Below are 27,995 nucleotides of genomic sequence, written 5' to 3' on the forward strand. Positions count from 1 at the left end.
TTTCTCTTCATATCTATGGATACCCAAAACAGTGTGCTTCCATTTAGAAGGCTTCCATTGGGAGGCTGAGACAGGAGGATTGCTTGAGTCCAGGGGATCGAGATTAGCGTGTTCCTCCCTTCCTCCCTCCCTCCCTCCCTCCCTTCCTCCCTCTCTCTCTTTTTCCTCCCTCCCTCCCTCATTTCTTTCTTTTTTCTTTCTCTCTCTCTCTTTCTCTCTCTGTCTCCCTCCGTCTCCCTCCCTCTCCTCCCCTCTCTCTCTCTCCCTCCCTCCCTCCTTCCCCTCCTTCCTCCTCCTCTCTTTCTTCTCTTTCTTTTGAGATGGGGTCTCGCTAAGTTTCCCAGGCTGGTCTGGAACTCCTGGGCTCAAGTGATCCTCCTGCTCCAGCCTCCCAAAGTGCTGGGATTACAAGCATGCATGAGCCACTGTGCCAGGCTTATTTTCCCTTTCCTGCTATTTCCTCCCAGCTAGCGCGCTTTTAAAATTTAATACAAATTAATTTTTCTTTTTTTGTCTTTTGTTCAAATAATGATTTGATTTCTGTTCTCTGTCTGGGTCGCTTCAATAACGTGGATACCTACACATAGTTTTATCAGTAAAGGTCATTGACATAATCAGTGTGTTATGAGAACAAAGATAGGCCCTCATTTAAGCTGCTCCGTTACTCATTTTATAAGTCAAAGAAGGAAGAGGACAGCGTCCTCTGTTTTCAGATGGCTGTCGAAGTGAGTCAGAGTGACGGTGAGCAGCATGCATTGAATTCTAGCTGGAAAGAGGGTTTTTAGGCCTGCCTTTGAGCTTGCCCTGAATGAATAAGGCTGGAAACCTATAGGCCCTGGAGAACATTAATGAGGAATCTGCTTTCCCTGACAGCTCCTTGATAAACGAAGTGATGGATGTGCAGCATGCAGCCCTGAGCAAAGGCCTGGCAGCTCTGTGGCTGAGCCCTAGAGGGCTGAGCTGGGCCAGGGCTCCCAGCAGTTTGTTCAGGAGCACTGAGAGCCACAGCAGGTGCTGATCCAGCTCTTGCCTTCTTCGCGAGTATCTGACAAGTCTGCAGAGACCGCAGGAGCCTGGCTGCTCCTTGAGTTCACTGTCTTGGAGCAAGCCTGTAGGGGAATCACATGCCCCCCGACTCTAGTGCCCATTGGGGACAAGGAGGAGGGAGTTTCCCTATTTGCAGTTAGGGTTTGCGTGCTGTCCGTGAGCTTGGTTTCCCCTTTGAGTTGCACAGTGCTGAGATCTGAGCCCAAGGCAGTTGGGACATTAATGATGAGACAGAGGAGGCTTTGCTGTGTTCCACATCTATCAGGCTGCTTTGCCCAGGGAGACGCCCCCCTTGCTTGGGGTCTTGGGCTTGGGTAGGGGTTCTGGAATGTCTCCCCTCCAGCAGGCTCTGCCTCCTTGGCTCCCTTGATGCAGAGAGCAGTGCAGTGGCTTTTTTGAGGAGCAGCCCCTGTGGAGGCGCTCATGGGTGACAGGCTGTGGCTGAATGGTGGACAGCCCTGGTCACTGACATTAACATGGTGCAATAGAGCCTTCTTACGTGTTCCTTGGTTCCCACTGCCCTTTCTCATGGTTGGGTGTCCTGATTGTCTGTGGCTAGACTATGCCAACGTGATCAGTGTCCTTCCCAGAACCCCTGAAAGAGGGTCATAGATTGAGATGTTTGTCACCACCGCTGTCCATTGCAGAGTCACATACATGCTAGAGACCCGCTCGCCCTTGATGCGACCTGAGGACCTCACCCGCTAGTCATTACAGGGAGGGGAAAGACAATGAAAAGATGAAAGAGAGTGCTGTCCCTGGTAATGGAAGTTACTCGTCATTGTACCAGTGGGCAGCCACATAGGGATAGGTCGGAGGAGAAAGGGGAAAGAGTGAATAAAAAACGCTGATGTTTGTGAGGCCGAGAGAGGAACAGAACTATTACTGCTGGTCAAGGGGGCCATCCAATTAAAATGTTCGCATCCTGTTTCAGCCACAAGCTGGCCAAGATCATCACATAAAGGGACAAACGTTGACCCCAGAAAGAACGCATGGTCATCTTGAGTCAAGGCTGTTTCATTTGATGTCAGAATTCTTAAGAGCTGCTCTGGCTAGGTGCAGTGGCTCATGCCTGTAATCCCAGCACTTAGGGAGGCCGAGGCAGGTGGATCACCTGAGGTCAGGAGTTCGAGACCAGCTTGGCCAACATGGTGAAACCCCGTCTCTACTAAAAATACAAAAATTAGCCGGGCGTGGTGGCAGGCACCTGTAACCCCAGCTACTTGGGAAGCTGAGGCAGGAGAATCTCATTTGAACCTGGGAGGTGGAGGTTGCAGTGAGCTGAGATCGGGCCATTGCACTCCAGCCTGGGCAACAAGAGCAAAATCCTATCTCCAAAAAAAAAAAAAGAACTGCTCTTGGCTGGGTGCCGTGGCTCACACCTGTGATCCCAGTGCTTTGGGAGGCTGAGACGGGAGGATTGCTTGAGCCCAGGAGTTCAAGATTAGCATGGGCAACATAACAAGACCCCATCTCTTAAAAAAATTAGCCAGGCATGGTGGTGTATGCCTGTGGTCCCAGCAACATGGGAGGCTGAAGCAGGAGGATCACTTGAGCTCAGGAGTTGGAGGCTGCAGTGAGCCATGATGGCACCACTGCACTACAGCCTGGCCAGCAAAGGAAGACCCTGTCTCAAAAAAAAAAAAAAAAAAAAAAAAAGAAAGGAAAAAAAAGCATCCGGGTGCGGTGGCTCACACCTGTAATTCCAGCACTTTGGGAGGCCGAGGCGGGCAGATCACCTGAGGTCAGGAGTTCGAGCCCAGCCTGGCCAACATGATGAAACCCCGTCTCTACTAAAAATACAAAATATTAGCCGGGTGTGGTGGCAGGTGCCTGTAATCCCAGCTACTCGGGAGGCTGAGGCAGGAGAATGGCTCGAACCCAGGAGGCGGAGGTTGCAGTGAGCCGAGATCACGCCACTACACTCCAGCCTGAGCAACAAGAGCAAGACTCCGTCTCAAACAAACAAAAAAAAACTACTCTCCAAACAGAACCTGCACCTACCCAATTGTGGTGGGTGCCCCTCCTGGGGCTCCTGCAGTAGCGGTGGTGTGGGAATTGAGAATCTTGCAAGTGCTGTGAGGGAGCTGAGACACTTGAGTGTGGCAGGGCCTTGTGCCCAGAGCATGCACAACCCATCCTAACATCTGCCAGGGAAGGTGGGGGATTTCTGTGCATTGCTTTTCAACCAGAAAGGTAATTTTTGTTCCCCAGGGGACACTCGGCAATGTCTGGAGACAGTTTTGGTTGTCACACTGGGTTAAGGAGTGCTACTGTCATCTAATGGATGGAGAGCAGGGATACTGCTGAACATCCCACAGTGCACAGGGCGGCCTCACAACAACCAAGACCACCTGGCCTCAAATGTCAGTAGGGCTAACATCCAGAAGCTCTGCGAGTCTGTGGGAAGCCCTGGATGCCCCAATCCTCTTTCATTTTCTTCTCACCACGTAGGACAGTTTAGCTGGACAGTACACAGGACTGTTTCAAGGGGTCATGAGAGGAGACCTCATAGCATAAGGGTCAAGTACAAGGACTTTGCAGTCAGACTGACGTGGGTTTCAGTCCCCACCCATCCTAGTGGTGCGACCGAGAGCAAGTTGGGCATAGTAACATCTGTCTTGATTGACTTTGGAGTTTGACAGGCAATACATGCAAAGTTCTCTATTCCCATGTCACTCAGAGTGAGTGTGCAAAACATACTATTGTTGGCATCCATCGTCAGAAGAGTCACTGTGAACATGGGTGAGCTTAGCACCTTGTGGCACTGGGCTGTGGTGAGGGACTCAGCTTGATGATTGAGTTTGGGCCTCAGTGAGATGGCAAAGCTGTGCTTCTCTTGCTCCTTGGACCATGGTGACCTGTGAGGACCCCTGGGGGCTGCCTTCTCCACTGTTGCAGTTCAGGGAGCTAATGCCAAAGGCTACTGCAATGGTGGACTCTGGGGTCCCCCTGGTGACAAGGAAGGGACTTTTGAGCTTTGGAATGCCCTGGGCCGAGTCTTGCCACCTGCAGGTTTGTGAACCTCATCATGCCTTGTTTTTAGCACAACAAAATGGGATAATACTGACTTTATTATTGACGTACTATTATGCTGTTTTCAGGTATGTGACACTGCTGCTATTTTACTGTTTCTTCCAGATTTCCGTGAGGGTGGAAGAAAATCATACCATATCAGATGCCTCGCAGAGCACCAGGCCCACCGTGAAAGGTACAGCAAATTTTACTTCCCTCTTCTTGCCTTGTTGGAAATTCTTTCCTGTGAGATTTCCTCCCCTCCGCCCTCCGCCCCTTCTCCCATAGCCTATAGCCTCCTCTGGGAGTTCCTTGGATAATTTTGTTGCCTTATAGCTTTGCAATTTCCAGTATGGTAGCCATGGGCCACATGTGGCTGTGGAGTGCTTTGAAATGTGGCCAGTCTAGATTGAGATGCCTTGTAGAAGTATAAAATACACACTGGATTTCAAAGACTTAGTTCAAAAAGAAAGCAAGATATCTTATTGATAATGTAATACAGTTTACATGTTGAAATGATCACTTGGATACGTGGAGTAAAATAGAATGTATTATTAAATGTAACTTCACCTGTTTTCTTTTGACATTTTTTTGTGGACCCAGAAAATTGATAGACAGGTGGATCTCCTTCACACTTACACACTTGTCTTGCTCAAAACCAGCCCTGCTTCCTCACTGGCTGCTCAGTCAAATGCCTCCTCCAGTTTAAGCTGTCCATCACGGGGCCACCCATTATGTGTCCATCTCATCTTCTCTGCTCAGTGCCTGTGCAGGCAGCTGGTGTTCCTGCTCCTCCCGCCCAGCTTTGCTTATGATGCTAGTCTTGAGTGCAGGCTGCTGAGCTTCTCGCCTTTCTTCCCATACATGTAGAACCTCTCCTCCAGAAACATGGGGTACTTACCAGCTGGCAAGGAGCAGAACTGGGGTTCACATTCATTTCTGTCTTGCTCCAAAGCCATGTCCCTAATAGACTACTCTCTCCAATTGCTTCGTGGATGTAAACACATAGTAAGTTCCTAGAGGGCAGGGACCATTTTTATTTCTTTCATCTCTGCTGTTCAAGACCTTTCTAAAGCTTTTTTGAAAGAATTAAGATTTCTAGTCTCTTGCCCTTCCACTTGCTGCTATGTGAAGACACAGTGTTCCTCCCCTCTGCCCTCTGGATGCTACAGCAACAAGGTGCCATGTTGGAAGGAATCAGAGAACATCCCTCACCAAATAATCAATCCTGCTGGTGCCTTAATTGTGAACTTCTCAGCCTGCAGAACTCGCGAAGGTCATCACCATGTAGGCTGATTGATCTTGGACTTCCAAGTCTCCAGAACTCAAATCAGTGAATTTAAAAACATTTTACGGAGGGCGGGGCCAAGATGGCCAACTAGAAGCCACGGTGTTCGGAGGCTCCCATCAGAAAAGACCATAATAAGCGTGTGAATCCTTCATCAGCAACCAAGGTATCCGGGTTCTCTCATCAAAATTGACTAGAAGGCTGGCGTGACCCACAGAGAGAAGGAAGAACAGTGTGGTGTGGCGGCCCACCTGAGAGTCACATGGGGAAGGGGAACCCCCTCACCCCAGATAAGGCAGGCGGTGAGTGAGCGCGCTACCCAGCCGGGGAAACTGCTTTTCCACAGAACTGTGAAACCCACGGATTGGAAGATCCCACTTGTGAACCCATGCCACTGGGGCCTCGCGTCCCAGCCCCGGAACACACAGATTCTTACAGCCTCTCAGCTGGAATCTGCTTAAGCTTACCAAACTCCTCGGGGAGGGGTGACCAGTACCAGCTGCAGCTGCCTGCTGTCTAAGCCCTTTGAACTCCCGCAGGGAGGGGTAGCAGCCAGCACTGGCACTGGCAACTGCCTAACATGTTAAGCTCCGTGGACAGGGGGAAGGGTGGCACCCATTTCTATAGCTACAGGCTACGCTTTTCCCCTGCTAGAGCCAGGGAGGCTGGACAGCTTGGTCCCAAGACTTGTCCCCACAGCCCAACACACTGGCTGTGGCAGTCTGCGGCTAGAGTGCCTCCTCAGGCCCAATCCCGACGCATCCTTTCTTAGTTGGGGTGTGGGGGGGGGCTTCCCTGCAGGATCTCCAATAACTCCAGCCAGAGGCTAAGGGACAGAATTCGGATCTCCTGGACCTCAGCCCATAGGGGAGGGGTGGCCACAGTCTCTGCTGACCAGCAGACTTAGCTTTTCCTCCTGGTAGTTCCAAGGAATCTGGACAGCCCAGACGGGTGGGTTTCCCCCAAGCAAAACACACCCTCTCCACCAAGGGACAGAGTGCTCCATTAAACAGGTCCTGCTCCCTGTGCCATCCAACTGGGTGGTGAGGGCCTTCAACAGGGCTTGTCAGATACCCTATACAGGAGCGATCCTACTGGCATCAGGTTGGTGCCCCTTGAGGTCAGAGGTCCCAGAAGAAGGAGTAGGCACCCATCTTTGCTGCTCTCCAGCGTCCTTGAATGACATCTTCAGGCATGGGAGCGAATCAGATGTGAGTAAGGCCTGAAGGTGAACCACCAGCAAACTGCAGCAGCCCTACAGAAGAGGGACTGGACTACTCAAAGAAAAACAAGCAGAAAGTGACAACAACAGCATCAACAACAACAATCAAATAAAAGGTCCCCACAAAAATCTCATCCAAGGGTAGCAGCCTCAAAGACTGAAATTAGACAAACTCACGAAGATGAGAAAGAATCAATGAAAAAATGCTGAAAACCCAAAAGGCCAGAGTACCTCTTCTCCTCCAAATTATTACAACGTCTCTCCATCAAGGGCACAGAACTGGATGGAGGATCAGATGGATGAATTGACAGAAGTAGGCTTCAGAAGATGGGTTATAAAAAACTACAATGAGCTAAAGGAGCATGTTCTAACCTAATTCAAAGAAGCTAAGAACCTTGATAAAAGGTTAGAGGAATTGCTAACTAGAATAACCAGTTTAGAGAGGAACATAAGCAACCTGATGGAGCTGAAAAACACAGCACGAGAACTTTGTGAAGCACACACAAGTGTCGTGAAGCATAAACAAGTATCAACAGCTGAATCGACCAAGCGGGAGAAAGGATATCAGAGTTTGAAGACCACCTTGCTGAAATAAGACATGCAGACAAGAATAGAGAAAAAAGAATGAACAAAGCCTACCAGAAATATGGGACCTCATAAAAAGACCGAACCTATGATTGAGTGGAGTACCAGAAGGAGATGGGGAGAATAGAAACAAGCTGGAAGACACACTTCAGGATATTATCCAGGAGAACTTCCCCAAACTACCAAGACAGGCCAACCTGCAAATTCAGGAAATGCTGGGAACACCATTAAGATACCCTATGAGATGATCAACCCCAAGACACATAATCATCAGATTCTCCAAGGTCGAAAGAAGGATAAAACTAAGGGCAGCCAAAGAGAAAGGCTAGGTCACCTACAAAGGGAAGCCCATCAGACTGACAATGGACTTCTCTACAGAAGAAGAAACTCTACAAGCCAGAAGAGATTGGGGGCCAATATTCAACATTCTTAAAGAAAAGAATTTTCAACTCATAATTTTATATCCAGCCAAACTAAGCTTCCTATAAAATCCTTTCCAGACAAGCAAATGCTGAGGGATTTTATTACCACCAGGCCTGCCCTGCAGTGTCTCCTGAAAGAAGCACTAAATATGGTAAGGAAAAACTGGTACTAACCACTGCAAAAACACATGAAAATATAAAGACCAATGACACTACAAAGAAACTGCATCAACTAATGTACAAAATAACCAAATAGCATCATGATGACAGGATCAAATTCACACATAACGATATTAACCTTAAATGTAAATGGGCTAAATGCCCCAATTAAAAGATACAGACTAGCAAATTGGATAAGGAGTCAAGACTCATCGGTGTGCTGTATTCAGGAGACCCATCTTACATGCAAAGACACACACAGGCTCAAAATAAAGGGATGGAGGAAAATTCACCAAGCAAATGGAAAGCAAAAAAAAAAAAAAAAAAAAAAGCAGGGGTTGCAATCCTAGTCTCTGACAAAATAGACTTTAAACCAACAAAAATAAAAATAAAAACAGACAAAGAAGGGCATTACATAATGGTAAAGGGAACAATTCAACAAGAAGAACTAACTATTTTAAATATATATATATATGCACCCAATACAGGAGCACCCAGATTCATAAAATAAGTTCTTAGAGACTTAGACTCCCACACAATAATAGGGGGAGACTTTAACACCCCACTGTCAGTATTAGGTCAGTGAGACAGAAAATTAACAAGGATATTCAGGACTCGAACTCAGATCTGGATCAAGTAGACTTAGTAGAAGTCTACAGAACTCTCTACCACAAATCAACAGAATATACATTCTTCTCAGTGCCACATGGCACTTATTCTAAAATCAACCACACAATTGGAAGTAAAACACTCCTCAGCAAATGCAAAAGAACTGAAATCATGACAGACAGTCTCTCAGACCACAGTGCAATCACATTAGAACTCAGGATTAAGAAACTCAATCAAAACCACATAATTTCGTGGAAATTGAACAACCTGCTCCTGAATGACTCCTGGGTAAATAATGACATTAAGGCAGAAATCTAGGAGTTCTTTGAAACCAATGAGAACAAAGAGATAATGTACCAGAATTTCTGGGACACAGCTAAAGCAGTGTTAATAGGGAAATTTATAGCACTAAATGCCCACATCAGAAAGCTAGAAAGATCTCAAATCAACACCCTAACATCACAATTAAAAGAGCTAGAGAGGCAAGAGCAAACTAATCCAAAAGCTAGCGAAAGGTAAGAAATAACTAAGATCAGAGAAGAATCGAAGGAGATAAGAGAAACAAAAAAACCCTCCAAAAAATCATTGAATCCAGGAGCTGGTTTTTTGAAAAAATTAACAAAATAGATAGACTGCTAGCTAGACTAATAAGAGAGAGAAGAATCAAATAGACAATAAGAAACGATAAAGGGCATATTACCACTGACCCTACGGAAATACAAACTACTATCAGAGAATACTATAAACACCTCTATGCAAATAAACTGGAAAATCTAGAAGAAATGAATAAATTCCTGCACGCATACACCCTACCAAGACTAAACCAGGAAGAAGTTGAATCCCTGAATAGACCAATAAGCTCTGAAATTGAGGCAGTAATTAATAGCCTAGCAACCAAAAAAAGCCTAGGACCAAATGGATTCACAGCTGAATTCTACCAGAAATACAGAGGAGCTGGTACCACTCCTTTAGAAACTATTCCAAACATTTGAAAAGGAAGAACTCCTCCCTAACTCATTTTATGAAGCCAGCATCATCCCAATACCAAAACCTGGAAGAGACACAGCCAATATCATACTGAATGGGCAAAAGCTGGAAGCATTCCCTTTGAAAACTGGTACAAAACAAGGATGCCCTCTCTCACCACTCCTATTCAACATAGTATTGGAAGTTCTGGCCAGGGCAGTCAGGCAAGAGAAAGAAAGAAGGGGTATTCAAATAGGAAGAGAGGAAGTCAAGTTGTCTCTGTTTGCAGATAACGTGATTTTGTATTTAGAAAACCCTATCATCTCAGCCCAAAAACTTCTTGAACTGACAAGCAACTTCAGTGATGTCTCAGGATACAAAATCAATGTGCAAAAATCACAAGCATTCCTTTACACCAACAGTAGGCAAGCAGAGAGACAAATCATGAGTGAACTCCCATTGACAATTGCCACAAAGAGAATAAAATACCTAGGAATACAAGTAACAAGGGATGTGAAGGACCTCTTCAAGGAGAACTACAAATCACTGCTCAAGGAAATAAGAGAGGACACAAACAAATGGAAAAACATTCCATGCTCATGGATAGGAAGAATCAGTATCATGAAAAGGGCCATATTGCCCAAAGTAATTTATAGATTCAATGCTGTTCCCATTAAACTACCGTTGACATTCTTCACAGAATTAGAAAAACCTATTTTAAATTTCATATGGAATCAAAGAAGATCCCGTGCAGCTAAGACAATCCTAAGCAAAAAGAACAAAGCTGGAGGCATCATGCTACCTGACTTCAAACTATACTACAAGGTTACAGTAACAAAAACAGCATGGTATGGGTACCAAAACAGACATACAAACCAGTGGACCAGAACAGAGACCTCAGAAATAACACCATACATCTGTAACCATCTGATCTTTGACAAATCCACCAAAAACAAGCAATGGGGAAAGGATCTTATTCAGTAAATGGTGCTGGGAAAACTGGCTAGCCATATGCTGAAAACTGAAACTGGACCCCTTCCTTACACCTTATACAAAAATTAACTCAAGATAGATTAAAGACTTAAATGTAAAACCCAAAACCATAAAAACCCTAGAAGATAACCTAAGCAATACCATTCATGACATAGGCATGGGCTAAGAGTTCATGACTAAAACACCAAAAACAATTGCAACAAAAGCCAGAATTGACAAATGGGATCTAATTCAACTAAAGAGCTTCTGCACAGTAAAAGAGACTATGATCAGAGTGAACAGGCAACCTACAGAGTGGGAGAAAACTTCTGCAATCTACCCATCTGACAAAGGCCTAATATCCAGAATTTGCAAGGAACTTAAACATATTTACAAGAAAAAAAAACCCCATCAAAAAGTGGGCAAAGGATATGAACAGACACATCTCAAAAGAAGACATTTACACAGCTAACAAGCATGGTAAAAAGCTCAACATCACTGATCATCAGAGAAATGCAAATCAAAACCTCAATGAGATACCATCTCATGCCAGTCAGAATGGCGATTATTGAAAAGTCAGGAAACAATAGATGCTGGCAAGGCTGTGGGGAAATAGGAACGCTTTTACACTGTTGGTGGGAATGTAAATTAGTTCAACCATTGTGGAAGACAGTATGGCGATTGCTCAAGGATCCAGAACCAGAAATACCATTTGACCCAGTAATCCCATTTCTGGATATATACCCAAAAGAATATAAAAATCATTCTGCTATAAAGATGCATGCACGTGTATGTTTCTTACAGCACTATTTACAATAGCAAAGACATGGAACCAACCCAAATGCCCATCAGTGATAGACTGGATAAAGAAAATGTGGCACATATGCACCATGGAATACTATGCAGCCATAAAAAGGAATGAGATCATGTCCTTTGCAGGGACATGGATGAAGCTGGAAGCCGTCATCCTCAGCAAACTAGCACAGAAACAGAAAAGCAAACACCGCATGTTCTCACTCATAAGGAGGAGTTGAACACTGAGAACACATAGACACAGAGAGGGGAACAACACACACCGGGGCCTGTTGGGGAGTGGGGATGAGGGGAGGGAACTATGAGGGTCAGTAGGGATGGTGCTACTAATTAGGTAGTAGAGTGCTGTACCACCCTACTAATTAGGGTGGTGTAGCAAACCACCATGACACACATATACCTTTATAATTAACCTGCACGTTCTGCACATGTATCCTGTTTTTTTGTTTTTTGTTTTTTTTTTTTTAGAAAAAAAAAAAAGCCGGGTGCAGTGGCTCACGCCTGTAATCCCAGCACTTTGGGAGGCCAAGGCGGACGGATCACGAGGTCAGGAGATCGAAACCATCCTGGCTAACATGGTGAAACCCCGTCTCTACTAAGAAAAAATACAAAAAATTAGCCGGGCGTGGTGGCGGGTGCCTGTAGTCCCAGCTACTTGGGAGGCTGAGGCAGGAGAATGGCATGAACCCGGGAGGCGGAGGTTGCAGTGAGCTGAGGCGACAAAGCAAGACTCCGTCTCAAAAAAAAAAAAGAAAAAAAAAAAGATTTCTAGTACATTGCCTGAAAGAACGCTTGGATGAAGTCAGACACATGGGTAGTATGAGACCCCAGATAGCATCATTTTCTATGTATAGAATCGCTTTTTTTTTTTTTTTTTTTTGGAGTCAGGGTCTCACTCTGTCACCCAGGCTAGAGTGTAGTTATGTGATCATGGCTCACTGGAGCCTTGATCTCCTGGGCTCAAGTGATCCTCTTGCCTCAACCTCCCGAGTAGCTGGGACTACAGGCACATGCCACCACACCTGGCTAATTTTTGTATTTTTTGTAGAGATGGGGTTTTACCATGTTGCCCAGGCTGGTGTCGAACTCTTGGGCTCACGCGATCGGCCCACCTCGGCCTTTCAAAGTGCTAGGTTTACAGGTATGAGCCACTGTGCCTGGTCTAGAATTGCTTTTAGTGGATGATTTTTTGCTGTCACTGTTAATGGCGTGCATTTTCTGAGTTATCAGAGATGGCCCTGCATGCTGCGAGTCTGTGTCGACTGTACTGTTGGCTGTGTGTGTGGAGGGCAGGAAAGTGCCGTCCTTGCTGTAACTTGTGTTATGAATGATATGGACACTGTGAGTTGCTTCTAGAGAGCTACACCCTCACTTCTGTGTCAGCAAATGAAGGCCCAGGAACTGACAGCGTTCCCTCTAGCTTTAATTGCGGTATAATCACCACACCCTAACATCTCTTGTTTTACTTTTGGCAACATCTAGAGTTTGGTTGTCACAGCTGACGGGGTGGGGGTGCTACTGGCATTGGGTGGGTAGAGGTCAGGGATGCTGCTGGGCATCCTACACTGCCCAGGACAGCCCCCCACAAATTATCCAGCCCTAAATGTCTACAGTGCCACAGGTAAGAAATCCTGGACCGTAGTGTAGACAGATTTGACTGGAGTGGAGAAATTGTATCCTGGGGTAAGTGGGATTTGGATTGCAGTTAGTGCGGAGCTTGTGTGTGTGGAACGCCTTGGACACTGGACTAATCCAAGAAGTTGGGTGGGGAGGAGGAGGGCTTTTTCTTTAGGTCCTGGAAACCATTAAAAACCTTTGAACAGGTGCTTTAGAAAGACAAAACTGGCATCTGTCTGAAGGATGGATTACAACAGGCACCAGCAGACTGTGGCCCAAGGGGCCGTGTCCAGACTGGGCACACAACCACGCCCATTCATTCATGGGTTGTCTCTGGCTGCTGTGATGGTTAACTTTATGTGTCAACTTGGCTAGGCCACGGTATTCCAATATTTGGTCAGGTACTTAGGAATGTTGTTGTGAAGGTATTTTTTAGATGAAAGAAACACATCAGTAGACTTTGAGTAAGGCAGATGACCTCCATAATGTGGGTGGACCTCATCCAATCAGTTGAAGGCCTTAGAAAAAGACTGAGGTCTGCCAAAGAGGAGGGAATTCTACCAGTACCCTGCCTTTGGATTTGAGACTGTGACGTCTGCGCTTCCCTGGGTCTCTGGCCTGCTCTGGAAAGGTTGGGCTTGCCGGCCTCCACAATTGTGTGAACCAGTTCCTTAGAATCTGTCCATCTGTCCATCTGTCCGTCCATCCATCCATCCATCCACGCACGCACACATAAACAAACCGTATTGGCACTGTTTCTCTGGACAGCCCTGACTAACATCACTGCTTTCTTGCCACAGCAGCCAAGTTGAATACGTACTTGTAAGTACAGGGATTGTGTGGCCCACAAAGTAGAAAATATTTACTCTCTGGCCCTTTACAGAAAAAAGGCCAAGCATTGGATTTGGTAAGTGAAGTCCTTCCATGAAGTCCTTCCATGGAACTGAGAAGTGCTGAGTCAGTACTCATGGGAGTTAAAACAGAGAAACTGTAAAAGCCAAGAGGGCTCAGGATGGTGATAATCACGCTCTTTCATTCTTTTCCCCTCTGCACATTTGACCCGCCGGCATGCAGGAGATTTAACCTCTCTAATCCAGAATGTGTTTTAGGGAATGGCTTGCCTGGCTTGTGGGTTGAAATGTTCTCTCCTCAGATGTGGCGCCTGCAATATCAGCTCACCTGATGACAAGAAGTGGAAGCCATGTGACCACCTGAGACGCAAGTTAATTAGGGTTTATCAGAAAGACAACCTGAACCCCTGTGGGATGTGCTGTGGGTGAAGATAAGACACCAGTATTCTATGATTCCAAATAGAAGATTTTAAAAATTCTACCCCTGGAGGATGGGTTGGCATTTGTCTTCCAAACATAGCTTAAATACGTTTTATTTCTGTCCGTTTTGTACACATTTTAATCATTTTCCAGCTCACAGTTACAGTTGGTACTTCTCAATTCTCAGTGAATTATGTAGTGAAATTGTTTGCAACATCATACTTTGGAAATGACATTGGCAATTAAAGTTTTGGTCCAAGTTTAATAGTGAAGACTATTTGAAAGGCCAAAACCGATGGATGCTTTTGAGATGAAATAGACATTTGGGAAGAAAATGAGGGCAGGTTGTCTACTTCTTAACATTTATCTGTTTTTTTTTTTCTTTTTTGAGAGGGTCTTGCTCTGTTGCCTGGGTTGGCATGGGGTGGCGCGAACTCAGGTCACTGCAGCCTCAACCTCTGGGGCTCAAGTGATTCTCCCACCTCAGCCTCCCAAGTAGTTGGGATTACAGACACATGCCACCGCTCCCAGCTAGTTTTGTTTATTTTTTTGTAGAGATGGGGTCTCTCTTGCCCAGGCTTGTCTTTAACTCCTGGTCTCAAGTGATCCTCCTGCCTCAGCCTCCCAAAGTGTTGGGATTACAGACATGAGCCACCTTGGATTACAGGCATGAGCCACCACACCTGGCCTTAACATTTATCTTGATGACAGTGAAATCGTTGATGTGTGCCAAGGGGGTTCCTTTTTCTAAATGGAAACTCACTGTTTTGGGTATCCATGAATTCATCATAGATATGAAGAGAAAGGTTGAAATGCCCACCAGCTGCCTGTGGTAGCACCTACATGTGTGTTACTCATAACCAATGGAGCTTTCAAGTTTATGACACGTAGCACCCCCTGAGCTTAGCTACCTGGTTGCTAATGTCTTTGGACATCACTGTATTTGTTATGTCAGGGTTCCTTTTGCTAATTGCTCTTGTGGGCTTTCAGGCTTTCTCTGTGTAAGTTTTTTTTTTTTTTTTTGGGAGATGGAGTCTCTGTCGCCCAGGCTGGAGTGCAGTGGCATGATCCACTGCAACCTCCGCCTCCTGGGTTCAAGTGTTTCTCCTGCCTCAGCATCCCTAGTAGCTGGGACTACAGGCGTGTGCCACCACGCCTGGCTAATTTTTTGTGGTTTTAGTAGAGATGGGGTTTCACCATGTTGGCCAGGCTGGTCTTGAACTCCTGACCTCAGGTGATCCTCCCGCCTCAGCCTCCCAAAGTGCTGGGATTACAGGCATGAGCCACCGCATCCGGCCAGTGTAAGTCTTTTGAAACACAGACACCTAGTGCCTTTCCCGTGAGTCTTTCAGGGAAAGATTGAGTTCCGTATCAGGTTGGAGTTGCTGATCAAGCGACTAGACGGCTTCCTAGCCCCCTTTATTTGAAAAACCAGCGTGGTCTTCGCTTTTCCCTTGAGCCTACAACCACAGGGTGCCTGTTCATGTGTTTCCAGGACCTTATGCGGCTCCTTTCCTCTGCTTATTCCGAGAACCGAGCCTTGGGATTGTGCATTTTGAATACAAATGAAGGTGCCTGGAGGAAGTCCCCAGAGTCTCGGCACAGTTGAGGAAACAAACAAAGCATGCTACACGTGCAGGAAGATCCCTCATTAATTCCTATGATGACCTCTCTGCTTTTTTATTTTTTAAGTTAAAAGGAGTCAATGCTTTGGGTTTTGTTAGACTGGACAAGGTAGCAAGTCATATTAAACGAACCCAGGTTGTTGCTTGAGTTTTCGTTGAACTTAGACTCTACTGACGAGTATAGTCAAGCAGAAATTCCCCTCACGAGGTGGCCTGATGGTGCACTCCAGTGGGGGGTGCAGAAGATTTGGAGGGATCTGCTTCCCGACTGGGGCAAGTTAACCTCTTTCTGCCTTAGTTACCTCTTTGCACATCCTAAGAGCACCTGCTTATCAGATCCTTGGGAGGATTCACTGAATTCGTCCACTTGGAATCCACATGGAAGGCTGCCTGGCATGTAGGAGGTACCCGGTAAATTTTAGACTCCTGTTATTTTTGCCAGTTGGATTCAATAGATGTTTGTTCCCTGGACTAGTGTTTCTCACCTGGGGGTGATCTGCACCTAGGGGACATTTGACAAAGTCTGGAGACATTTTGGGTTGTCACAACTTGGGGAGGGAGTGTTACTGGCATCCAGTGAATAGAAACCAGGTGTATTAGTTTTCTGTTGCTGTAAAGGAATACCTGAGACTGGGTAATTTAGAGGTTTATTTGGCACATAGTTCTACAGGCTGTACAGGCATGGTGCCGGCATCTGCTTGGTTTCTTGGGAGGCCTCAGAGCTTTTGCTCATAGCAGAAGGCAAAGGGAGAGCAGGTGTCTCACATGGCAAGAGAGGGAGCAAGAGACAGAGGGAAGGCTAGGCTCTTTTAAACAATCAGCTCTTGCATAAACTGAGGGAACTCACTCAGTACCAGGGGGAGGGCACCAAGCCATGGTTCCTCCATGAACCAAACACGTCCCACCAGGCCCCATCTCCAGCAGTGAGGATTACCCCACTACATTTCACTGTGAGATTTGGAAAGGGCAGACATCCAAACTGTGTCACCAAAGATGCTGCTAAGCATCCTACAGTGCACAGAGCAGCCCCCATAACAGGGTTACCTGGCCCCAGAGTGTCAGTAGTGTTGAAGTTAGGGTACACTGTAGTTCACTTGCTTCTTGTGTGTAGGAAGACCGGAGGCCAGTTACCTGGCAATAACAACAACAACAACAAAACCCCCTCAAACCCAAAACAAAAAAACCCCACATGACACTGTGACTTTTTTTTTTTTTAATTTGCAGGAGATTGAGTCTTAATCCAATAGAAGACCTTTATTTCCTTGCTGGTTACAGAGAGGTATTTCCTGGTTCATTGCCTGTGTTTGTTGCACTTAGTTTTTATTGACCTTTCTAGGGTTCATGTGTGTCCCTTGGGTTTGCCATGTTTTGTTCTCCAAAGCCCCAGGAGGGTTCCCCAGTAACAGAGACTGTGTTAGATTTTTAACATTTTCTTTTACTTTTTGTTTTAAATGATTTCTTTTGATTAATTACACATTCACACTGCGTTGCAAACATAGTGCTGTCAGATCCCAGTACTGTGTCCTTTACTGGCTTTCCCCAAGGGTAGTGGCATCTCACAGGATCATAGAGCAGGAAAACCCAGGAAATCCACGTTGGTGCAACACAGTTATCTAGCCTTGGAGCCCTTACTTGGATTTCACCCTTTTTGCGTATACTCATTTGTAAGTTGCTTGTTAAAGATGAGAGTCAGTAATATATTTCCAAATGTCAGCAGAACATAAATTGAGCAGAAGAGTTTATAATGAGATGGAGGATTGAGCAGAAGAGCTCATAGCGAGCCAGGGCTAACAACCTGGCGAGGAGCTCCTTGACTTTCTTGGAGGCCGAGGTGGGAGCGTTGGTGACAACCCCCAGGAAGGCAGATGTTATCAGGAGTTAAAATGTGATGTGTGTACTGCTCATGTGCGTATGGGGTGTGCTCCTTTTGTTTTTGATGCTGAAATGAGACAAATCATTTCCCTTTTAAGCTCCAGGCAGACTGATGGAGGGGGGAAAAATAACACCCAACTTACTGCAACCTGAAATCCTTTGCCTTGGATCCACTTACTAAGTTCCTATAGTCCTTATTTTATAAACTGATAAAACAACTTTTCTCCCTCAAGTGACGATCATCTTGTGTTTTACATTAATTAATGCCATATATACCTCCCTTTGGAATTCCTTCTTCTGATCTGCTTGGCCTGTTTGCCAGTTAGTCGCCTTACTAGGAGAATCAAAATGTAAACTCATAATAGACAGGAACCCAACATCATCAGCACAGTATGTGGCAGAATGATTTTTCTTTCCCACCTCTTGCTGAGAAGGCGATGAGATTGGAAATGGCAAACACCCCAGAGTTCTGTAACTCTGAGTGTGGAGGAGGAGGTGGCAGCCCTTGACCTCAGTAGCAGAGCCAGATCATCGAACATCCCCGTCCAGGAATCTGGACATGCACTGGTCAAGAATTCAGCGCAATTTCCTTTGGTCTGGGGATTGGGAAGCTCTTCTTGTGAGTGAGGCATGGAGTGAAATTGCAGAAGCCTGCGTGACTTGTAGAAACCGAAGCCAGGCTCGTTTACTGCCTTGCACAAGGGAGATATGATAAGACTGAGAATTTATTTGTGAGTGTCGTCGATGCCAAGGAGCCTGTCCAACATTTATAGAGGCTTTTTGGCTAAACGAAAAAGAGTTTGATCTGTCTGTGGAGACAGAAAGTAGATGAGTGGTTGCCTAGGACTGGGGCTTTAGGCGGGTAAGAGGTTGTCACTGCTAAAGGGTACAGGGTTAATGGAAATTCTTGAAATTGATTGTGCTGATGGTGGCTGCACAACTCTGCAGGTACTGAAAGTTGTTGAGTTGTACTCGAAATGGGTCCATTGTATGGCATGTGTTTTATATCTCAATAAACCTGTCAAAAAAGGGTTCAGGACCACTGTTTTTGTACATGTCCTCAAAATACTTCCTGTAATCTAGTGTGGTCACAGCCGGTTCATGTGCACGGACATAGTGTCAGTGTCATTGTGGAGATAGCAGTTTCAGATTCACTGGTTCCAGAAAGTGTGTCCCTGCCTGTTATCTCCGTGTTGCCACAATTAGGAACCAAGGGTCCATGACGAGCAGTGAAACCATGGTTGATATCAGAGGAAGTGGGGTGGTGTCATCTCTTTTGTATTTTTCTCTTTTCTCTCCCCCGCCGCCTTTGCCCGCTTCCTTCTCCAAAATAAAACAAAAGAGAGAAAGCAAGAGATAAGTGGCTGAGCTGAATGTGCTCCAGCCCTTTAGAAGAGGGGAGTACACATACCAGAGGGAAGATAAGCGAAAATGCAGCCTTTCTCAAGGGCCAGCACAGATAGAGATAAAGAGAGAGCCACAGGCACACTGGCCAAGCATCAGCTCCTCAAGCATCCATCTCACTGTTCAGGGTGGGGAAATACTTGATACCTCAAGTCCTCTTTATCATCGCTGATGAAAACTGACATAGGTGATTTCCTTTCGGAGCATTTAGGGAGAATGCAAGGGAAATTGACAACACACTTGGTGCAATTGGGTAACCAGTCTTTGTGTTGCCCTCCAATGACTCTTGCTTGGAAATGATTGGAAGCCCATCGTTTTAAGTCATTGGAACGACTGTCCCCTTCATAAAGCATGATGTAGCAAAATGAAAAGCATACTGCTGGTTAAAAGTGTTTTTCAAAAAAAGCTTACCACATGAGGAGGTCATTTCATATTTCCTGATATTCAGCAGTTTTGCTGTGAGCTTTGTAGAGTTGACCTGGTGCTTAGTTCAAATAAGAAAGGAATTACTGAAACTGCACATTAAGTTAAAAAAAAAATCAGAGTTTTGGGTCCTGAGACATGTTATCTAAACATGTGTCTTGCTATTTTGTTACAGCACAAAGTAGGAATTGTAAAACATCTTCGTAATAAACTGAATACTATACAGTCTCTGGGAGAGCAGAAGAAACGTGGTAGGAAGGAACCACCCAGGGTGGGTAATGACAGACTAGAGATAGTCAGATAGGGCCGGAGACAAGGCCAGGAAAGGCGAGAGGAAGAGCCTGCAGGAACGAGTTTCTTGCACGTTTGAGAGCTGGACCTGCCAAGAGGGTAAGGCCAATATCTGTATGTGTTCTTTGAGGAAATCCGAGTAGCCTGCCCTGCCTTTGACCCTCTGCTCTTTGAACTGTGGATTCCTTCCCATACACCTGTGTGTTCTCAGTGCCATGGTCAGATCCCCAAACAGACACCAAACCCCGATCTCCGAGGCCCAGGCAGGAATGTAACCCAGCCCCAAGGGGAGATAAAGACAGAAAGAATCAGTATTATAGCAGGGACCTTTTTCAGGAATCTGCCTTCTGCAGGGCAGTGCCCTAGGTGCACTCAAGCCAGCATAGCAAATCCACATCACTAGAAAGACTCTTTCCGTTTTATAACTTGGGAAACTAAGGCCAAGGCAGTGACAAATGCCAGGTCCCCAAACTCTGAACTGCAGATCTGCGAGCTGAATGGTGGCAGGTGGGCCAGTGTGATTTTAAAGCCGTGTGCTTTTCAGGGCACCCTGGTGCTTCTCCAAATGCCAGAAGGGTTTCCTTGATAATTCATAGCACCACTCAGTCAGGATTCTGCAGGACAGTGCCCTGGGGAGTGCATGAGTGGATGGTTCTGTGGGTAGAAGCCACGAGCTGAAGATAGTTTTACATGTTTAAAGAGTAAAGAGACTGGGAGCGGCGGCTCATGCCTGTAATCCCAACACTTTGGGAGGCTGAAGTGGGAGGATTACTTGAGCCCAAGGAGTTCAAGACCAGCCTAGGCAACATAGCAAGACCTTTCTAAAAATAAATAAAATAAAATAAAAGCCAGGCATGGTGGCAGTGCTCCTGTAGCCCCAGCTATGTGGGAGGATTGCTTGAGCCCAGGAGTTCGAGGCTGCAGTGAGCCATGTTCATGCCATGTTCATGCCACCGCACTCCAGCCTGGGCAACAGAGCCAGATCCTGTCTCGAAAAAAAAGAGAAAAAAAAACAGTACGTTGTTGATAAATGGAAATGATGTGACATTCAGATAAAGTTTTACTGGAGCTCCGCCATGCCCATTCATGGACATATTTTCTATGGTTGCTTTTTCACTACAAGGGGTGTTGCAACCATGGCAACAGACACTGTCTGTCTTGCGAAGCCTAAGATATTTGCTCTCTGGTCCTCTGCAGAACTAGCGTGTAGTTCTGAGTGCTTGAAGGCACGTACCACCTTGGTGGTGTGACTTGGATTTTCACCTCTCCTGATCCCTTCTTCATTTCCACCCTATTCTCGTCTTGCCTTGCTTGCAGAAGCCTGGTATTTCACAATTCGAGAGTCACTTACTTGATGTGAAGTCTTGTCCCAGTTAAAGTGCCAATAGTCCTGGGAGAGGTAATACATTAAACCTTATCAGTTATTTATACCTCCGGATTGGAAGGGATTGTTGCTGGCTTTGTCCTATAACAGCTGCGACCAGAGGACAGAGCCCAAGGGCTGTTGCATGAAATGAGGGAGGTGTGGGTCACCTCTGTGCAGGGCATGAGAAGAGAGGAGGCTGGGTCATCTGAAAGATGACCTTTGTTCATGGCCTTTTTCTGTATCCTCCTCAGTCACCCAGAAATTGGGGTTGTTGGTGACAATCTTTTGGGAATTGGTGTTAGCTTCGGAGAGCCACTCAGCCTGAAGACCCTCCTTACCCCGTTATCATAGAACCAGAGTGGTGGCCACACACGCAGACTGTCCATGCTGACGTGTAAGGCAGGGCCCATGGGTAGGAGGTGGTGGAGCTGGGATTTTACATGGACAGGCTTCTGCTCCCCTGGTGCTTAGCTACATTCTAGTGCCTTCTGTGCAATGCCAGCTTAACATACATATGAAGTGTGCTGACACATTTCCTGCCTTTGCGTTCACTATTTTAGATGGTTGTGTCTCCTTGAGTCTGGACTAGGGAGATAACACGTGAAGGAGATGCCGTGTGGTTTCTGTCTTGTCCATGGTACATGGAACACATTCCCCTCAGTAACATTGTGGTTGAGACATGGAATGCGACAATGTACAGTTGCCACCGTATGGTATACTTCATATACATACACATATATATTTGTTTAGTTTATTTTAATTTTTTTAGAGACAGAGTCTTGCTGTGGTGCCTAGGCTGGAGTACAGTGGTGCAGTCGTAGCTCACTGAAGCCTCGAACTCCTGGGCTCAGCGATCCTCCCACTGCATTGTCCCAAAGCGCTTGGATTATAGGTGTAAGCCACTGGGCCCGGCCTACTTGTATATTTTTCATGGCAAATGTACATTTCAGTTACATTGTGGGCTTTAAAAAGCCTTTCTAGGCTAGTTGGGAATTTGACCCTATTCTTTACAGCATAGTTTCTAGGAGAAAAACATTTCTGAGGAAGTAACAAAAGAAGACTTGGGCTGTATCCCATTTGTAATTTAGAGAGCACTGTCATTTGAAAATTTCTTCTCTCAACATGTTTTCTTTTTGAGACATGAAGTAGGCAGGCAGGATCTTTTTTACAGTGGCTCCGGTGTCTTTGGGAAGCGGCCTCCTTGGTTTGCCTTTGCGCATTTTCTTTCTTGACTTCTCCAGGCATTCAGCTGCAGGCATGTACCTCTGCTGCTGGGGGAGTGGCAAGGAGAGGGGGTTGGAGGAACGGGGATAAAAATTAGCTAGAATTCAAAAGCGGCAGTGACAGCCCAGATGATTTTTCATGCTAACCTACTTTAAAAGCTGCCAGAATAATTGTGGAGTGGGAAATCTCTCATTTCTCCTGTCCTACTCTGACAAGATCTAAAAATAACTTGGAGGAGATGGGCATGTGGCCCTTGGATCTCCTTGGCCTGGAGTATTTCTTGGTAGGAGCAGAGCTTACAAGAAGGTGTTCTTCAATGAGTGTTCTGGCAGTCGGAGTTGTGGGTGGGGCTGATTACTGTAATCTTCCTTCGTCATTGAACGATTTCATCTGCCCCTGGTTTCTATTACCTGCTGCTCTAAATATTCCTCTCCCCGCACCTTCCTTCTATGTAGCCACAAACTGGAATATGTGCATGGAAAACCCAAAGGAGGCAAATCCCACTTACACTGCAGAACTTTGGTGCTGGATTTAGCGGCTATTTACCAAGCACCTCCTCTTCCAGAATAAGTAGCACAGATCTTTGACCACCCCCCGCCCCCCACCGAGGAACGGTGGTCTAGTTGGAAGACACAAGGCAGAGGTGTAAAAAGGGAGCTCTGGAGATAGGAATTTGAAATGGGGCTGAGAGCTGAAGAGATGGCCTGGGGCTAGAGACCTGGGAGATGGGAGGAGGAGGAGTTCCTTGGAAGGGTGTGCCCCTAAGAGATCCTGAAGAGTGAGCAGAGATTGATGAGAGGCGAGAGGAGACCTAGACTTATCAGGGCTGCAGAGGTGTCCTTGGCACATAGGGGCCATAGTATCCATGTTGGCTTCCAGGGTAGGGGCAGTGCATCTGCGGCTGGCTGAAGATGGAATAAATGGGATAGTGGCTAAAAAGATGGGGGTATTGGGGGAACACCTCTCCTTGGAGTGGTCCTCCTTGCAGATAAGGGGAGATGTAGAACAGCATTTGACAGGGAAGCTGGTGTAGGGGAAGGATTTTTTTACAGTAGGGGAGACTTGTGGTTGAGTTAAACAGGCTCTAGAGGGCCAGGCATGGTGGCTCATGTCTGTAATCCCAGCACTTTGGGAGGCCAAGTCAGGAGGATTGCTCGAGCCCAGGAGTTGGAGACCAGCCTGGGTAGCAGCAGCATAGAGAGACCCTGTTTTTACAAAAAATACAAAAATTAGCTGGACATAGTAGCATGCACCTGTAATCCCAGCTACTCGGGAGGCTGAGGTGGGAGGATAACTTGACCCCAGGAGTTGGAGGATGCAGTGAGCTGCAGTTGTGCCACTGCGCACCAGCCTGGGTGACAGAGGGAGACCCTGTTTCTACGGGGAACAAAAAAAGAGGTTAAAGAGATAAGATAAAGAATGGGGGGAGGGGGCGTATTTTTTGCAGGAGGGAGATTTTGAGGGTTTAGCCTTGGAAAAGGAGCAGAACAGATGGGAAGGTCATAAACGTGGAACCTTTGGAAGCAGAAAGGAAGATGATTTCTCTTAAAAAGTTTTGCCTAGAGATGACTAATGTGAAGGTCTTGGTGTTTTAAGGGAGCAGGGAAAGCCAGAGGTGGTGGGTCCAGTGGATGCAGGAACTGACCCAGGCTTTCAGATTGTACACTGGGGAGCAGAGAGTGCGTGCTTGGGGGTGGGGAGGCTGCTGGCCAGGGCTGACCTCCCTCCTCCCACGACCCCTGCCTAGAATCAGAGTAGCCTCATTTAGTGTACTTGAGTCAAGGCCTTCTGTTTAAGAGCTTATTTGAACTCATTACAGTCATCGCTTGGTATCCTTGGGGGATTGGTTCCAGGACCTCCTGCAGATACCCAAATGAGTGCGCACTCAAATCCTGCAGTCCTCTCCGCAAAACCTGCTGATAGGAAAAGTCAGCCCTCTGTGTCTGTGGGTTTTGCATCCCCAGATACTGTATTTTCCATCTGAATTTGGTTGTGAATGCAGAACCTGCCCATAAGGAGGGCCAATTGTATTTATTGAAAAAAATCCGTGTTGTTCAAGGGTCGGTTATAGTTTGAACTACAACAAGCAAGCAACCAAACAAAAACCCCCCAAAACCAAAGCTTTAATTGGTTAAGTCAGAGCAGACTAAAAAGGACTACATGCCCAGTGGAACTTTCTGTATAGTCTGGTAGCCATATCTGGCTATGAAGCACCTGAAATGTGGCTCATGCAACAGAGGAATTGAATTTTAAATTTTATTCCTTTTAAATATATATTTTTGTCTTTCTTCTTTTCTTTTTTTTTTTTTTTTCCCCTGAGATGGGGTCTCGCTTTGTCACCCAGGCTGAAGTGCAGGGTCGCGATCACGGCTCACTGCAGCCTTGACCTCTTGGGCTCAAGCGATCCTCCCACTTCAGCCTCCCAAGTAGCTGGGGCCACAGGCATGAGCTACCTTGCCCGGCTAATTTTTTAACTTTTGTAGACATGGGGGTCTCGCCATGTTGCCCAGGCTGGTCTCAAACTCTTGGTCTCAAACAATGCTTCCACCTCGGCCTCCCAAAGTGCTAGGATTACAGGTGTTGAGCCACAGCGCCCAGCCTAAATATGTATTTCAGTAGCTCCATATGGGGAGATGTCTTGGACAGAGCAGATTAGCCCGTGAGACTCTCTGGTCCTTGAGTGAGAGGGAAAGATGAGGGCTTGCAGATGATCCCAGTGGGCTGGTTCTGGAAGCAAAACCTGCAGTCCCCATGGCTTGGGGAAGGCTGACCGTAGCAGGTGGGAGGAGCTCCCTGAAGGCCAGGGCTGAGCAGTGGCGGAGAACAGGGCCCGTGCTCACGTATCCCACAACCCAGAACTTGGTGTGCTGGATTCCAGGCTTGTGTGTTTCTCATTATGACTATATAAACGCCAGGAGGGTTGGGACTGTGTGATTTTTCTTCTTGCTTGGATGCTCGAGAGTTCTTCGTTAATTGGTGAAGGAAAGCTGGCTCTAAGGAGAAGCAGTTGAAGTGGAGTTCATTGCCCCCACTTCTCTGCAGCAGGAACGCCTTGTCCCTCCTGCCTCGGTTGAACTCACTTTCTCAGGCTCCCACCTTTGAATGGAGGCTCTTATCAGGCTCTCTATCCCCAGCGACTCTGTTGACATTTCCCCATGGGAAAGGAAAAGACCATCTGAAAGTTTCCATCTGTGCGCAAGGTTTTCTGAACATGTTGACAACATGGGTTTAATTTTGTGAGGTTAGCAAGAGTTCTTGTGGTTTGGGATTTAGTAAAAACTGTAGGCTTTGTATGGGAAGAAAATCTCTCTCACCTCTGTCTTCTATTCTTCATTCCCTACACAGACTCTCCACTTCTCTTTAGCACTAAAAACACAAACTAAGCATTATGTTTAAAAAAAACCCAAACCCCAAGTCCAGTAGCTGATTGCCCTGCTTTAGCTTTTCTCCCTCATTGTCATTCTTCAAAGAAAGACTCCACTCCTTTCAGCTGTCACCCTTTCACCCTGATCACCGCATGCCGTCTGGCCTCTGCCCCACTTGAAAGAAGCACTCTTCCAAGGGCACCCGGGAACTCGGAACTGTGAACCCCCAGAGTCTGCCCAGCCCCTCTGTCCCTGCCTTCTGAGCAACAGCGACTGGTGCCGCGACCGGGGGTGCCCCTTTCCCTGGGCAGCATTACCCACACTGGGCCACAGTGGGCCAAGTCACCCACCCCAGGCCACATTGGGCCATGTCACCCACACTGGGCCAGGTCACCCACACTGGACCATATGAGGCCACGCCACTCACACTGGGTCATGTCACCCACCCCAGGCCACACTGGGCCATGTCACCCACACTTGGCAGGGTCCTATCTTTCTCCACTCTGGTGCCTCCTTTATCTTGATGCCCAAGACTCTCTCAAAACTCCAGTGGTTCAGCACAGTGTGGGGACAGAGACTTCAGCGAGGCGCCCCCAGCCCCACCCTTGAGGGGAAATAAGCGCCAACTCCTTGTGCCTGAGACTCAAAGGGTCGTGTGCCTTTACTGGCCCCCTTGCCTTACACCAGTGTCCTTAACCTTTCTGTGTGTGCGCGTGGCTCTCTGTAGTCGAGTGAAGCTGCAGAGGTCTCAGAATCACATTCTAAAATAAAAGTAGAATCATAAAGGAAGCGATTAAAAGTGCAATTGTCAAAATATCAAAAACATGATTTGTTGAATAGTGCTTTTTTCTTTTCTTTTTATTGGTAAAATACATGTAATATAAAATTTTGTCATTTTAACCTTTTTTTTTTTTTTTTTTTTTTTAAGACAGAGTCTCACTCTGTTGCCCAGGCTGGAGTGCAGTGGCACGATCTTGACTCACTGCAACCTCCACCTCCCAGGTTCAAGCAATTCTCCTGCCTCAGCCTCCTGAGTAGCTGGGATTACAGGCACACACCACCACACCCAGCTAATTTTTGTATTTTTAGTAGAGACAGGCTTTCACCCTGTTGGCCAGGCTGGTCTCAAACTCCTGACCTCAGGTCATCCACCCGCCTTGGCCTCCCGAAGTGCTGGGATGACAGGCGTGAGCCAGTGTGCCCGGCCTGTTTTAACCATTTTTAAGTGTACAGTTCAGTAACAGCAAGTACGTTCACACTCTTGCGCAGCCAACCTCCAGAACTCCTTTTGTCTCGTAGTCCTGAAACTCCATACGTAACTACCCACTCATTTCCCCATTCCCAGCCCCAGCAGCCACCCAACTTTCTGTTTCTGTGTGCTTCACAGCTCTGGGACCTCAGATACGTGGAATCCTACACTATGTGTCTTTTTGTGACTGGCTTATTTCACTCAGCGTACTGTCCTCCAGGGTCGTCCACGTGGTAGCATGTGTCAGAATGTCTTTCCTTTTTAAGGCTGAGTGCTGTTCCATTGTATGGATAGGTCACTTTATTCCTGTAACTGTATAGATGGATACCTGGGTTGCTTCCACCTTTTGACTGTTGTGAATAATGCTGCTACAAACTTGCCTGCACAAATATTTCCTTCAGATCCTGCTTTCAGTTCTTTGATGTATGCTTTGTAAACCTTTTTTATTTTTTCCTTTGGTTTTGAGACGGGGTTTCACTCTGTCCCCCAGGCTGGAGTCCAGTGGCACGATTGTGACTCAGTGTAGCCTCGATCTCCTGGGCTCAAGCGATCCTCCTGCCTCAGTCTATCAAGTAGCTTGGACTACAGGCCCATGCCACCATGCCCAGCTAATTTTTGTATTTTTGGTGGAGATGAAGTCTTGGTATGTTGCTCAGGCTGGTCTTGAACTCCTGGGCTCCAGCGATCACCTGTCCTTGGAGGGAGTTGGCAATGGAAGTGGGTTGGCTGTTGGAGCCCATTAGAATATTCCAGAGGGATGATGGTTCCTTGGACCAGGGTGTGGTCCAGGAGCTGGAGAGATGGGAGTCAATTACAGACAAGACAGTGGGATTTATTGGGATTCTTGATTTCCCTCAGTGGTGAGAAATTTCCTCTTTCCACACACCTTCCATGGAAACCCGGAACACCATGGGTCCCCTGTAGGCAGTCTTAAGAGGATAGCTGTTTTTGTTCTCCTTCCAAATTCCCATTAGACTTGAGGTCAGAGTCACACTTTACTTGTTTTGAATATTTAAAGTAGTATACCTAATAGCTCAATAGACTGTATGCTTTTATTTTTATTTTTTGAGCCTGCCTTCCTAGGTATTTGGACAAATTTCTCCATAAGAGAAGTGAACACGTAACTCTAACTTGTAATAGCAAATACCGCAGGAACACTGGGAGCCACATATTAAGATGTTATTAGACCT

At 46.5% G+C, this 27,995-nt stretch overlaps 1 protein-coding gene across 3 annotated transcripts in view; it reads left to right on the plus strand.

Moving 5' to 3' along the window:
* Positions 1 to 27,995, plus strand: part of TBL1X (transducin beta like 1 X-linked) — a 256,356-nt gene that overhangs the window by 34,546 nt on the left and 193,815 nt on the right. For all 3 annotated transcript variants that reach the window (XM_054544325.2, XM_054544321.1, XM_054544323.2), the window contains exon 2: positions 4,189 to 4,258. The gene's annotated coding sequence lies outside the window, so the exon portion shown is untranslated. The remainder of the gene's footprint in view (positions 1 to 4,188; positions 4,259 to 27,995) is intronic.

This window comes from Pongo abelii, chromosome X (assembly GCF_028885655.2).
Source record: "Pongo abelii isolate AG06213 chromosome X, NHGRI_mPonAbe1-v2.0_pri, whole genome shotgun sequence".
Taxonomy (NCBI): Eukaryota; Metazoa; Chordata; class Mammalia; order Primates; family Hominidae; genus Pongo; species Pongo abelii.